This window comes from Tupaia chinensis, unplaced genomic scaffold, assembly GCF_000334495.1.
Source record: "Tupaia chinensis unplaced genomic scaffold, TupChi_1.0 Scaffold000259_1, whole genome shotgun sequence".
Taxonomy (NCBI): Eukaryota; Metazoa; Chordata; class Mammalia; order Scandentia; family Tupaiidae; genus Tupaia; species Tupaia belangeri.
This window is the reverse complement of record NW_006159739.1, coordinates 174,438-186,783: the sequence shown is the minus strand read 5'-3', so window position 1 is coordinate 186,783 and position 12,346 is coordinate 174,438. Positions and strand designations below refer to the sequence as shown.

The 12,346-nt window shown below is 42.2% G+C and overlaps 1 protein-coding gene across 4 annotated transcripts in view; it reads right to left on the bottom strand.

Moving 5' to 3' along the window:
* YIPF1 (Yip1 domain family member 1) overlaps nucleotides 1-12,346 on the bottom strand; it is a 107,384-nt gene that overhangs the window by 47,814 nt on the left and 47,224 nt on the right. Inside the window, exon 1 of one of the 4 annotated variants that reach the window (XM_006149364.3) lies at nucleotides 5,046-5,166. The exons of 2 other annotated variants lie outside the window; for them this stretch is intronic. The gene's annotated coding sequence lies outside the window, so the exon portion shown is untranslated. Of the gene's footprint in view, nucleotides 1-5,045; nucleotides 5,167-12,346 lie in introns of those variants that run through there. One more of the 4 variants, XM_006149362.3, reaches the window with a different exon arrangement.

Sequence of the window (12,346 nt, the reverse complement as noted above, 5' to 3'; positions counted from 1 at the left end):
ATGTGTGCCCAAGATCCCGAGAGGAGAATGGAGGAGAAGGGATTGCGGCGTGGCCATCCCCCCTGGGGGGTGATTTCTCGCTTTCTGTCTCTATGTCTCTCTGTCTGGCGAGTGCACACGCCCTATAGCGAAAATCTCTCCAAAAAAAAAAAAAAAAGAATTAAAATGGGGGTGTTAACAGAAAGTGAGGGGGAACCTAAGAGCTGGGATGGGGATATTTGGGTGGAAAAGACTGAGACTCTCTTTGTCTTTCTTATAAAATCGGAATTTATTATTGCATGAATACACATGAGAATGAGACAGCTAGTGAGAAAGCACCCTCAACAGAGTCTTGTCACACCTAGAGCCCCTTCCCCCAGCCCTCCAGTTCCTTCTGACCAGGAGCACCCATACACATGCACCTCTCGCATGTTTTCAGGTTGACCAGTGGTCAGCCCTACGGCTTCCAGGCTTGCAGGACACAGGACACGTGCCTTACCGCTGCACCACAGCGGCTGGGCTGTCTAAGGCTTGACCATCCTCTGCTTCCACCTTCCCTTGAATCTGCCATCGTGGCAGAACTAAGCCCCTCTCCTTTGCCAAAGGAAGTCATACTCCTCTTACTCAGAGACGCTATACTGACACCCTGCACATTGCTTCATACCAAGGGACCGATTTAATTATAATGACATGCAGCAGGGACACCTGACCATGGGATCCACTGGTCTTGTCACATTACAGAGGTAGCCAGTCTAATAGGCAGACAGAATGGTTTGTTAAAGGCACAGCTAAGGCTCCAGCTTGGGGAAAACACTCAAGGGGATTAGAAAACTGTCCTCCAGCATGTAGTACATGCAGTGAACAAATGGCTCATAAATTATTGATGATGGTGCTTTGTTCTAAACACCTAGCATACGTGGATCTGCAAACCGAGAGACAGCAACTCCTACTATCATGTCCTGTGTTAGTGGAATTTATACTTTCCACCTCATGCTTTTTGTAATAAAGAATTATTTTATTTAACTTTATTTATTTATTTTAATTTGACCAAATAGAGACAGAATGAGTGAGAGATAAAGAAAGTGAGAAATCAAGTCGCCAAGTCTGGGACTCAAACCGCAGTTGGCCATGTGGGAGTCCAGCACCCCCAACCACCACACCACTTGCCGGCCCCAACCACTTCATACATTTAAGTTCTACTTGGAAGAGGTAGGGGGAGAGAGAACAGTTCTACTCCACTAAGTTTCACTGAACTGAAAGCTGTAACTGCCACCTAGGCATTTTTGGCTCCTCATGCCAGCACACCAACAGGTAAAGAAAGGACTGCTACATGGTGAAGATAACCTACCCCATGGAGAAGTTGGGAGGAGTCAGCAGAGGGCATAGTGGTTACGTTGCTGGACTCTCACGTGGCCGACGGTGGTTCAAGTCTCAGATCCAGTGTCTTAGAACTCATGCCAGGCACATGTGTGTGTGTGTGTGTGTGTGTGTGTGTGTGTGCGTGTCCAAGATCCCAGGAGAAGGTATTGTGGCATGGCCATTCCCCCCTAGGGGGTGATTTCTCATTTTCCCTCTCACTGTCTCTTTCTCTGTCTCTGGCAAGCACATGTACCCTAAGCAAGAACTTCTTTAAAAAAAAAAGAAGAGAAGAGAAAAGAAAAGAAATTGGGAGGATGATATCTGGAATTAGGGGATGGACTGGGCAACTCTTGGGACGTGCACACTTGTTGGTAATGATAAATGGCCAATGGCTGCAACCGTAGTCTGACCAGGCCGTCTAAGGGCTCAGATGCTCAGGAATCATGGTCTGGATCAATCCAAAGTGCTGGCTGAGGGTGGGGGAGATCTAGTTCAGGAAGTGAAGGTGGAGATGATGCTTAGTATTTTGGCCTTGATACACCTCAGCAGAGAATAGTTTGTTTTAAATAGCCCTTTTATACAGTTCTTTGCAAACTGAGGCTGACCTCTGCCATGAAAGGGACTCTGAGAAATAGACTTGTTCCTGCCCCAATCTTAGGAAAACAGTGAGGAGAATATATGTGTGTGCGTGCGCACGCACACACACATAATGTAAAAACATATGAAGATAATGTAAAAATGCATGAAGGCATACATGTAAATATATTGGGTCATCGGAAAAGTCATGTATTTTTCTGGTTTTCTAGTAAAAAGGCATCATGACTTTTCCGATGACCCAATATATGTAAGTCTTCCTGTATTTTTACATTTTTATATCCTTCCCATCAGGATCCTGGGCACACGTGCACCATTTCAAGGAAATACCCACATCTGCACCTTCATTTCTCAAATTTCTTCTTTACTTTCCAGTCTGAAGAATATTTTTCTAGCTTAACTCTTATTCACAAATCTTCTTCCTACCTGTTCTCCTCAGGGAGAACCAAATGGAGACTCTCTGAAGTCTCCATTTTTCTCCACATTTAGCTGCTTCCCTTCCCTAGGCAACCCCTTCAGTTAATTAAAAAACAAGTGTCTAGTGTGAGGATACACATGGGGATGGGGAAGCAGGTGTTTGGTCCTGGTAGCCCGATCTGATGAAAGCTGAGAGAAGCATTGTAGCTGGAGTTCGGAAAAAAGGAAGGAGACCAGGATTCTAAGCAGCTCTAGCAACTGCGCTGAGCTGCCCCCAAAATAGTCAAACACTTTTCTGACTAATTCATTCTTTCTCCATTAATCTACAGTGTCATCTCCATACATATTTCAAATAAGATAGACCGATGGTTAAAGAATCTGTCTTTTTAGTTAGCTCTCTATTCTCCTCTGTGTCACCACCATGCTATTTTTTAACTATTGTGGCTTTGTTATATTAATATTTCCTCATGCACTTCTTTTTCAGTATCGGCTTAGCTTTCTGTCTTTGTTCTTTCACGTAACTTTGAGATGCTGTGTTGAATTCCTGCTAGAATTTATTTGGCAACACATGGATCAATCTGAGGATAACTGGGGCCAGATAGTGGCTCAGTGGTAAGGCATCTGGGCCCACCTGGGGAGGTCCTGGGTTTGCATCCTGGGTCATCCCTGTATACACCAAATATGCACACTTACCTGTAACCAGAGCTGGTTGAGGCTGAGAAGGAATTAACCGTGAGGACCCTGTTGGGTCTTTCTCTTCCTCTCTCCCTCAAGATATAAATATGCTTTTTTAAAAATGGGAATAACTGAGACCAGCAGTTAGCATCATGGCTATGTTGCTGGACTCCCAAATAGTCGACCTCCATTCATATCCCGGACCCAGTGGCTTAAACTCACGCTGGGCGCATGTGCATGCGTGCCCAAGATCCCAAGAGGAGAAAGGAGGAGAAGGGACTGTGGTGTGGTCATTCCCCCTGGGGGGGTGATTTCTCGTTTTCTGTCTCTCTGTCTCTGTCTTTCTGGCGAGCATACGCGCCCTATAGCAAAAACCTCTCCAAAAAAAAAAAAATGGGAATAACTGAGATGTTTAAGTAGACACTCTATTCATGCTATGTGTGATCAACCACCCAGAAAGGGCCTAGACACAAGAGTACATGTCCCTGCTGCCAATGCGAATTGAGTCACCGGGGAAACTTTCCTGACACTCTATCACCACATTATTAAAGCCTTGTTTTCTATAGTTCTTTCGCCTGGCACATCGTGTCTGGATTACAATAAAAAAATCATGAGGCATGTTAGAAGGCAAAAAAAGTACTTTAAAGAGGTAGAGCAAGCATCAGAATGAGAGTCAGGCATGGCAGGAATGTCTAAATCATCAGATCAGGATTTTTAAAACTTTATTTTTATTTAACTTTATTTATTATTATTACTTTTAAGAGAGACAGAGGAAAAGAGGGAAAGTGAGAAAGAAAGCCAATCAAGTCATCAGGTCTGAGACTTGAAAAGCAGTCAGCCATGTGGGAATCCAGTGCCTTAATCACCACGCCACCTGCTGGCCCCAGACAGGAATTTTAAAACAACTATAATGAATACACCAAGGGACCCAACAGATGAAGTAGATGAGTAACATGCAAGAATAGATGAGTAATGTAAGCAGAGACTTAGAGACTCTAAGGAAGGATCAAGAAGGAATGCTAGAGATGAAAATGTGTACTAGACGCTAACAAGCCCTTTGATGGGCTCATTAGTAAACTGCACACACTAGAGGAAAGAATCTCTGAGCTTGAGGCTACGTCATAGAAATTTTCAAGTTGGCACCAGCAGTTTCTCCAATGGCTATGTTACTGGACTCCCATATAGTTGACCATGGTTCGAGTCCCGGACCCAGCAGCTTAAACTCACGCCAGGTGCATGTGTGTGTGCCCAAGATCCTGCGAAGAGAACAGAGGAGAGGGGATTACAACATGGTCATCCCCCTGGGGGATGATTTCTCACTTTCCGTCTCTCTGTCTCTCTCTGTCTTTCTGGTGATGGTGAGCACACGTGCCCTATAGCAAAAACCTCTCCAAAATAAAATAATCAAAGTCAAAATTTTACAGAAAGAAGTACTTAAAAAGCACAATAGAATATCTAAGATCAGTGGGATTTGAGCGTAATGTATGTGTACATATAACAGAAAAAAAACAGAAAAATTAGAATATTTGAAATAATAACAGAATTTTTCTTTTTCTTTTTTTTTTTTTTGAGAGATTTTCACTATAGGGCACGTGCACTCGTCAGATAGACAGAGACATAGAGACAGAAAGCGAGAAATCACTCCCCGGGGTGGGGGGATGGCCACGCCACCATCCCTTCTCCTCCGTCCTCCTCTCGGGATCTTGGGCATGCACGCACACGTGCCCGGCATGAGTTTTTAAGTCACCGGGTCCAGGACTCGAACCGTGGTCGACTACGTGGGAGTCCAGCGACATAGCCATTACGCTAACTGCCGATTCCCAATAACAGAATTTTTCTGACAAATTAATGTCAGATGAAAAACCACAGATCCAGGTATCGCATAGAATACCAAGCAGAATAAATGCAACAAACTAAATTTAAAAAATCAACCTATAACTTCTAAGCATATCATATTCAAACTCTAGAATATCTAAGAAAAAGAAAAATATTGACAAAAGCCAGAGGGGAAAACAACTTACCTATAGCAGTGCAATAATCGGTTTTAGAAATCTGTCAAGCTGGTGACACAGTTGGTGTGAAACCGAGCTGCAGTGCTGGAAGCCACGTGACTGACTGTGGGTTTGGACCCCTAGGTCGGCTTGAAAATATATCATGCACACGGCTCATGGTCCTGATGAGCTGGAGGGTTGGGGAGGGGAGAATCATGGCACAATGAGATCTTTTTGAGGGTGTTTCTCTCTCTCTGTTTCTTTCTCCCTCTTTCTCTCATGCATGTACACATTCTATTGTGACTAAAATAAATAAACTTTACAAAAAAGGAAGAGCATTAAAGAAAAAGTAAAGGCAATATAAAAGCTTTTGTTCGAAATAGGAATAATAACAACGATGTGTTTGAATATAATGCTCAATATGTACACACTTAGATATGTTCATGCATAAGTGAAAGGAACGACAGCTATAACGTAAGGGGCAAAAAGAGGAATTAGGAAAATTGTGTTCTTGTGGCACTTGCACTATTAGTGAAGCCATACAGTATTATTTGCAAGTGGACTTGTAAATGTATATTGCAAACTCTAGAGCACTAGAAAGACTTAAAAAGAATATAGCTGATATGCTAAGAAAGAACACGGATTTGAATAAAATGCTCAGTTAAAATCATAAAAGGTAGAAAAAGAGTAGAAGACAACAGTGAGAAAAAGGAACAAGGGCAGTGAGTAGAAAAGTGTAACAAATGTGTTAGATAGTAATCCATCTATATCAGTAGTCACTTCAAACCTTAACATTCCATTATACATACATCAATTAAAAACAGATTGTCGGGCCAGCAGGTGGTGAGGTGGTTAAGGAAGCAGGACTCCTACATGGCTGACACAGTTCGAGTCCCGGGCCTGGTGGTTTGAAAACATGCCGGGTGTGTGTGCATGCATGCCTAAAATCCCAAGAGGAGAGTGGAGGAGCAGCGATTACAGCGTGGCCACCCCTCCTGAGGGGTGATTTCTCACTTTCCCTCCTTCTGTCGCTGTCACTCTCCTCTCTGGTGATTGCACGTGCTCTATGGCAAAAACCTCAAAACAAAAACAGATTGTCAGGATGGATCAAAAAACAAGTCCCAACTATATACTGTCTACAAGAAACTCCCTTTAAATGTAAAAATACTTACAGATGAAAAGGAATAGAGAAAGATATATTAAGCTACAGTGATCAAAAGAAGCAGGAGTGGCTAGATTACTTCAGATGGAGCAGACTTCAGATCAAGGAAAGTAAATTTAAGAAGGATCATTACATAATTCTCTAAGATGACGTAGAAATCCTTAACATTTATGTGCCTTACGACAGTGTCAAAATACACAAGGCAGGGACCAGAAGTTGGCATAATGGCTATGTTGCTAGACTCCCATGTAGTTGACTGTGGTTCGAGTCTTGGATCCGTTGGCCTAAACTCACGCCGGGCACGTGTGCGTGCGTGCCCAAGATCCCGAGAGGAGGATGGAGGAGAAGGGACTGTGGCGTGACCATCCCCTTTGGGGGGTGATTTCTCGCTTTCTGTCTCTATGTCTCTCTCTGTCTTTCTGGCGAGCGTACATGCCCTATAGCAAAAAACCTCTTCAAAAAAAAAATATATATATATGAGGCAAAAACTGATGGAACTACAAAAAGAAAGAGATTCAACACCTTTCTAACAACTATGGACAGATTCAGCAGGCAGAAAATCAGAAAGGACAGACTAGAACTCAAGAGCAGCATCAATCAACTGACTGTAACGGACATCTACAGACCTCTTTATCCAACAATAGCGGATATACATTCTTCTCAAAGTGGAACATTCGCCAAACTATCTTGATGACACATGGGCCATAAAACTCACCTTATCTTATCTTATGGCCAAGTTTGGGCCATAAAACACACCTTAACAAATGAAAAAGAATAGAAGTCATACAAGGTGTGATCTCAGAGGAATCAAACTGGAAGTCAATAACAGGAAGGTAGCTGGGAAATCCCCAAATACTTAGATACTAAACACACTTCTAAATAACACAAGTTAAAATAAACAAACATTTAAAAAACCAAACAAACAAAATAAACAAACAAACAAAAAACCCTCAAGCACCAATAATGGCATGGTGGTTATAGTGGCTGGATCCCACATGGCCCACTGCACAGTTGGGGTCCCAGAACCAGTGACTTCAAAACCATGCCAGGTATGTGTGTGTACATGCCCAAAATCCCGAAAGGAGGGAGAAATGGAGGAGAAAAAGCACTCCGTGGGGGAAGGGGTGCTTTTTCACTTTCCCTGTCTCTCTCCCTCATTCTGATGAGTACATGCACTGAGCCCTCTGACAAATGAAAAAAAAGACAAAAAACTAAAAACCCCTCAGGCCAGCTGGTGGCACAATGGTTAAGGCACTGGATTCCCACATGGCTGACCAGTTTGAGTCCCAGACCTGGCAATTTGGTTTCTCATTTTCTCTCTGTCCCTCCTCTCTCTCACTCTTTCTCTCTGGTGAGTGCATGAGCATATGCACCCTATAGCAAATTTAAAAAAATAATAGTAAATAAATAAAATTAAATAAAATATAATTATTTTTTAAATGTACAAAGAACACTTGGGATATGACATTAAAAGCAGAAGACCGGGGGAATCAGCAGTTAGCGTAATGGCTATGTCGCTGGACTCCCACGTAGTCGACCGTGGTTTGCATCCCGGACCCGGTGGCTTAAAACCCACGCTGGGCGCGTGTGTGTGTGTGCCCAAGATCCCGAGAGGAGAATGGAGGAGAGGGGATTGTGGCGTGGCCAGCCCCTCTGGGGGGTGATTTCTCGCTTTCTGTCTCTCTGTCTCTCTCTGTCTGTCTGGCGAGCGCACCTGCCCTATAGTGAAAAACCTCTCAAAACAAACAAACAAACAAACAAAAAACAGAAGACCGGGACCAGCAGGTGATGTAACAATTATGTCACTGGACTCCCATATAGTTGACAGTGGTTCAAGTACCGGACCAGGTGGCTTAAGACTCATGCTGAGGTTGTGTGTGTGCCCAAAATCCCTAGAAGAGAATGGAGAAGGGACTGAAGGTGGCCATCCCCCCAGGGAGTGATTTCTCTCTCTCTCTCTCTGTCTCTCTGCCTCTCCGGTGAACACACACGTCCTATAGCAACAATCTCTCTCTCTAAAAAAGCAGAATACTATTTATATTGGCATTCAAAAATGAAATGCTTAGGTATAAATCTAACAAAATATGTATAAGGTCTACAGGGGAAAAGTACAAGATGCCGATGAAAGAAATCAAAGAACTTCTAAAATGGAAATATATTCGTGTCCATGGATAGAAAGACATACTATTGGCAAGATGTCAGTTCTTCCCAATGTGATCTATATATTCCACAGAATTCAGTAAGTTATTTTGTGGATATCAACAAACCAGTTTTAAAGTTTATATGGAGACAAAGGACCTACAAGAGTCAACACCATAATTAAGGAGAAGAATAAAGTCAGAAAATTGACACTACCCAACATCAAGACAGAGGTATTAGTGACAGAATAGACTAGTAGATTAGTAGAACAAAGTAGAGTCCAGAAATTGAACCACATAAATACACCAAGTGATCTTTGACAAAGGAGTAAAGGTAATGCAATGGAAAAAGACAGGGTCCAGCCAGTGGCGTGGTGGTTAAAGTGCCAGGATTCCACATGGCTGACTGTGTGGCTCAAGTCCCAGACACAGCAGCTTGAAACACAGGCTGGGTGCATGTGCATGCGTACGTGTGCCCAAAATTCCAAAAGAAGAAATGAAAGAGGAGGGATTGTGACATGACTATCCCCATGAGGTAGTTGCTTTTTCACTTTCCTTCTCTCTCCTTCTCTCCACAAGCTCACATGTCCTCTAGCAAATTTTAAAAAAAGATGGTCTCTGAACAAATGGCACTGGAACAAGTGGATATCCCCATACCAAAAATAAGAATAATAATAATCTAGATGTAAAGATTACACTTCTCGCAAATATTTAATCTAAATGAATTAAAGACCTAAAAGTAGAACACAAAACCATAAAATTCCTAGAAGAAAATCTAAATGACCATAGGTTTGGTAATAAAATTTCCATATTTAACACCAAAGGCATGTTCCATTAAAGAAATGTTTGATAAACTAGATATCACTAAGATTAAAAACTTATCTCCAAAAGACACTATCAAGAAGATCAAAGGGGCAGCCTGTGGCATGGTGGTTAAGTTGGTTCGATTCCATGTGGTCAACTACACAGACTGAGTTCTGAACCCAGAAGCTTGAGACAGATTTTGGGCACATGTATGTGCATACCCAAAATCCTGAAAGGAGGGAGAAATGGAGGAGAGAGGATTGTGTCATGACCATTCCCCATTGGGGGTACAGTCTCACTTTCCCTCTCTGTTTCCTCCAGTGAGCACATGTGCTCTCTGGCAAAATTTTAAAAAATCAATAAATAAAGAGGATGAGCAAATAAGCTACAGAAAGGGAAAAAAAGGTTAATAATAGATAGATGTAATAGACTATTACACAAAATATACAGAGAGCCCTTAAAACTCAACAGTAAGAAAATGGATAAAACTGGGCCAGTAGGTGGCATAGTGGTTGAAGCACTGGACTCCCATATGGTTGACCGCAGTTTGATTTCTGAACTCTGTGGCTTGAAATTCACACTGGGGGTGTGTACATGCATGCCCAAAAGCCTGAGAGGAGAATGGAGGAGAAAGGATTGTGGCATGGCCATCCCCCTTGGCAGGGGGAACTTCTTACTTTCTCTCTGGCAAGCACACATATCCTATAGCAAAAAAAAAAAACAAAACAACAACAACAACAACAAAAACCTCTGTCTAAAAAAATAAATAAATAAAAAATAAAAAAGGAAAGAAAGAATAAAGAAAAAGAAAGAAAATAGATAAAAGGAAGGACATTTCAACAAAAAAAAATTGTACAGATGACAAATAACTATATAAAAGATAGTCATTATTGGGACCAGCAGTTAGCGTAATGACTATGTCACTGAACTCCCATGTAGTCAACCGTGGTTTGACTCCTGGACCCAGTGGCTTTAAACGCATGCTGGGCGCGTGTGCGTGCGTGCCCAAGATCCCAAGGAGATTGGAGGAGAAGGGATTGTCGTGTGGCCATCCCCCTGGGGGGTGATTTCTCGCTTTCTGTCTCTCTGTTTCTCTTTGTCTCTCTGTCTTTCTGGTGAGTGCATGTGCCCTGTAGCAAAAAACCTCTCCAAAAATAAAAAAGAAGATAGTCACTATTGTGTCACTAGGGAATGCAAATTAAAATGAGATACTACTACATACATATTAGAATAGCAAAAAACCTCAAAATACTGATAACATGAAATGCTGGTGAAGATGTAGAGCAACAGAAACTCTAATTCATTGTTAGTTAGAAAATAAAAATGGTACAGTCACTTTGGAAGATGGTGTGGCAGTTTCTTTCTTTTTCCTTTTCTTTCTTTTTTTATTTTTGGAGAGGTTTTTGCTATAGGGTACGTGCGCTCCCCAGAAAGACAGAGAGAGACAGAGAAACAGAAAGCGAGAAATCACCCCCCACCCAGCGGGGATGGCCACGCTGCAATCCCTTCTCCTTCATTCTCCTCTTGGGATCTTGAGTATGCACACACATGCACCCCACATAAGTTTAAGCCACCGGGTCTGGGACTCGAACTGTGGTCGACTACATGGGAGTCCAGCAACATAGCCATTATGCCAACTGCTGGTCCCAACAATTTCTTTCTTTATTTAAAAAAATATATATTTTCTTTAACTTTATTTATTTATTTATTTATATTTTTAATTTGAGCAGAGAGGGACAGAGAGAGAGAGTGAAAGTGAAAAAGTAAGCTGCCAGGTCTGGGACTTGAACCATGGTCAGTCATGTGGGAGTCCAGCACTCTTAACCACCACACCACCTGCTGGTCCCAGGCAGTTTCTTATAAAACTAAACATTTTCTTATTGTACAATTCTGAAATTGTATTTACTGAAATAGGTTACAAACTTATATCCATACAAACATTGGCATAAAGATATTTATAGCAGTTTTGTTCATAATTGCCAAAACTTGGGAACAACAAAGATGTCTTCAGTAGGCGAATGAATAAACTGTAGTACATCTAGAAAATGGAATGTCATTCAGCATGAAAAAGAAATGAACCATTAAGCCATGAAAAGACATAGAGAAAATATAAATGCATATTACTAAATTTTTTAAAAAGCCAATCTGGGGACCAGCAGATGGCTTAATGGCTACGTTGCTGGACTCCCATGTAGTCGCTGGGGTTCAAGTCACAGAACTGGTGGCTTAAACTCACACCAATACGTATGTGTGCATGCCCAAGATCCCGAGAGGAGAATGGAAGAGAAGGGATTGCGGTGTGGCCACCCCCCCTGAGGTGATTTCTCGCTTTCTGTCTCTCTCTGTCTTTCTGGCGAGCGCACGTGCCCTATAGCAAAAACCTCTCAAAAAAAAAAAAAAAAAGTCAATCTGAAAAGGCTACATTCTATATCATTCCAACTGTATGACATTCCGGAAAAGGCCAAACTCAGGGACAGTAAACAATCAATGGTCAATAGGAGATTGAGGTTTTGGGGAAGGAATGACTATGTGGAACACAGGATTTTTACGGCAGTGAAGCTATTGGGTTGTTGGAAAAGCCATGATGCATCTTTGCATAGAAAAAATATGTCATAGGACCAGCTGATGGCATAATGGTTACGTTGCTGGACTCCTACATAGTAGACCATGGTTCAAGTCCTAGACATGGCAGCTTAAAATTCACTCTGGGAGTATGTACACGTGTGCCCCCCAAAAATTCCTTGAAAAGAATGGAGGAGAAGGGATTATGGCATGGCCATCCACCTGGGGAGTGACTTTTCGCTTTCTATCCTTCAGTGAATGCCCACGGCCTATAATAAAAATCTCTTTAAAAAAAAAAAGGGAAGAAAAAGAAATATAGGTCATGGCTTTTCCAACAGTCCAATGTATGACACTATAATGATGGAAACAGGTCGTTATACATTTGCCCAAACCCATACAGCGTACACCCCGGAAGTGTTCCCCAATATAACAGTGGACTTCGGGGTAATGATGTGTCGATGTAGGTTCATCAAGTGGAACAAATGTGTCCCTCTAGTGCCAGGTGTTAACAGTGGGGGTGGCTGTTGTGGCAGGAGCATGGGGGACATGGGAACTCCCTGTACTTTCTGCTCAATTTTGCTATGAATCTAAAAGTGCTCTTAAAAAAAAAAAAAAAAAAAAAAAAAGACCTGTTAAAAAGTAAGAACTGGCATGATCCCAGGGAT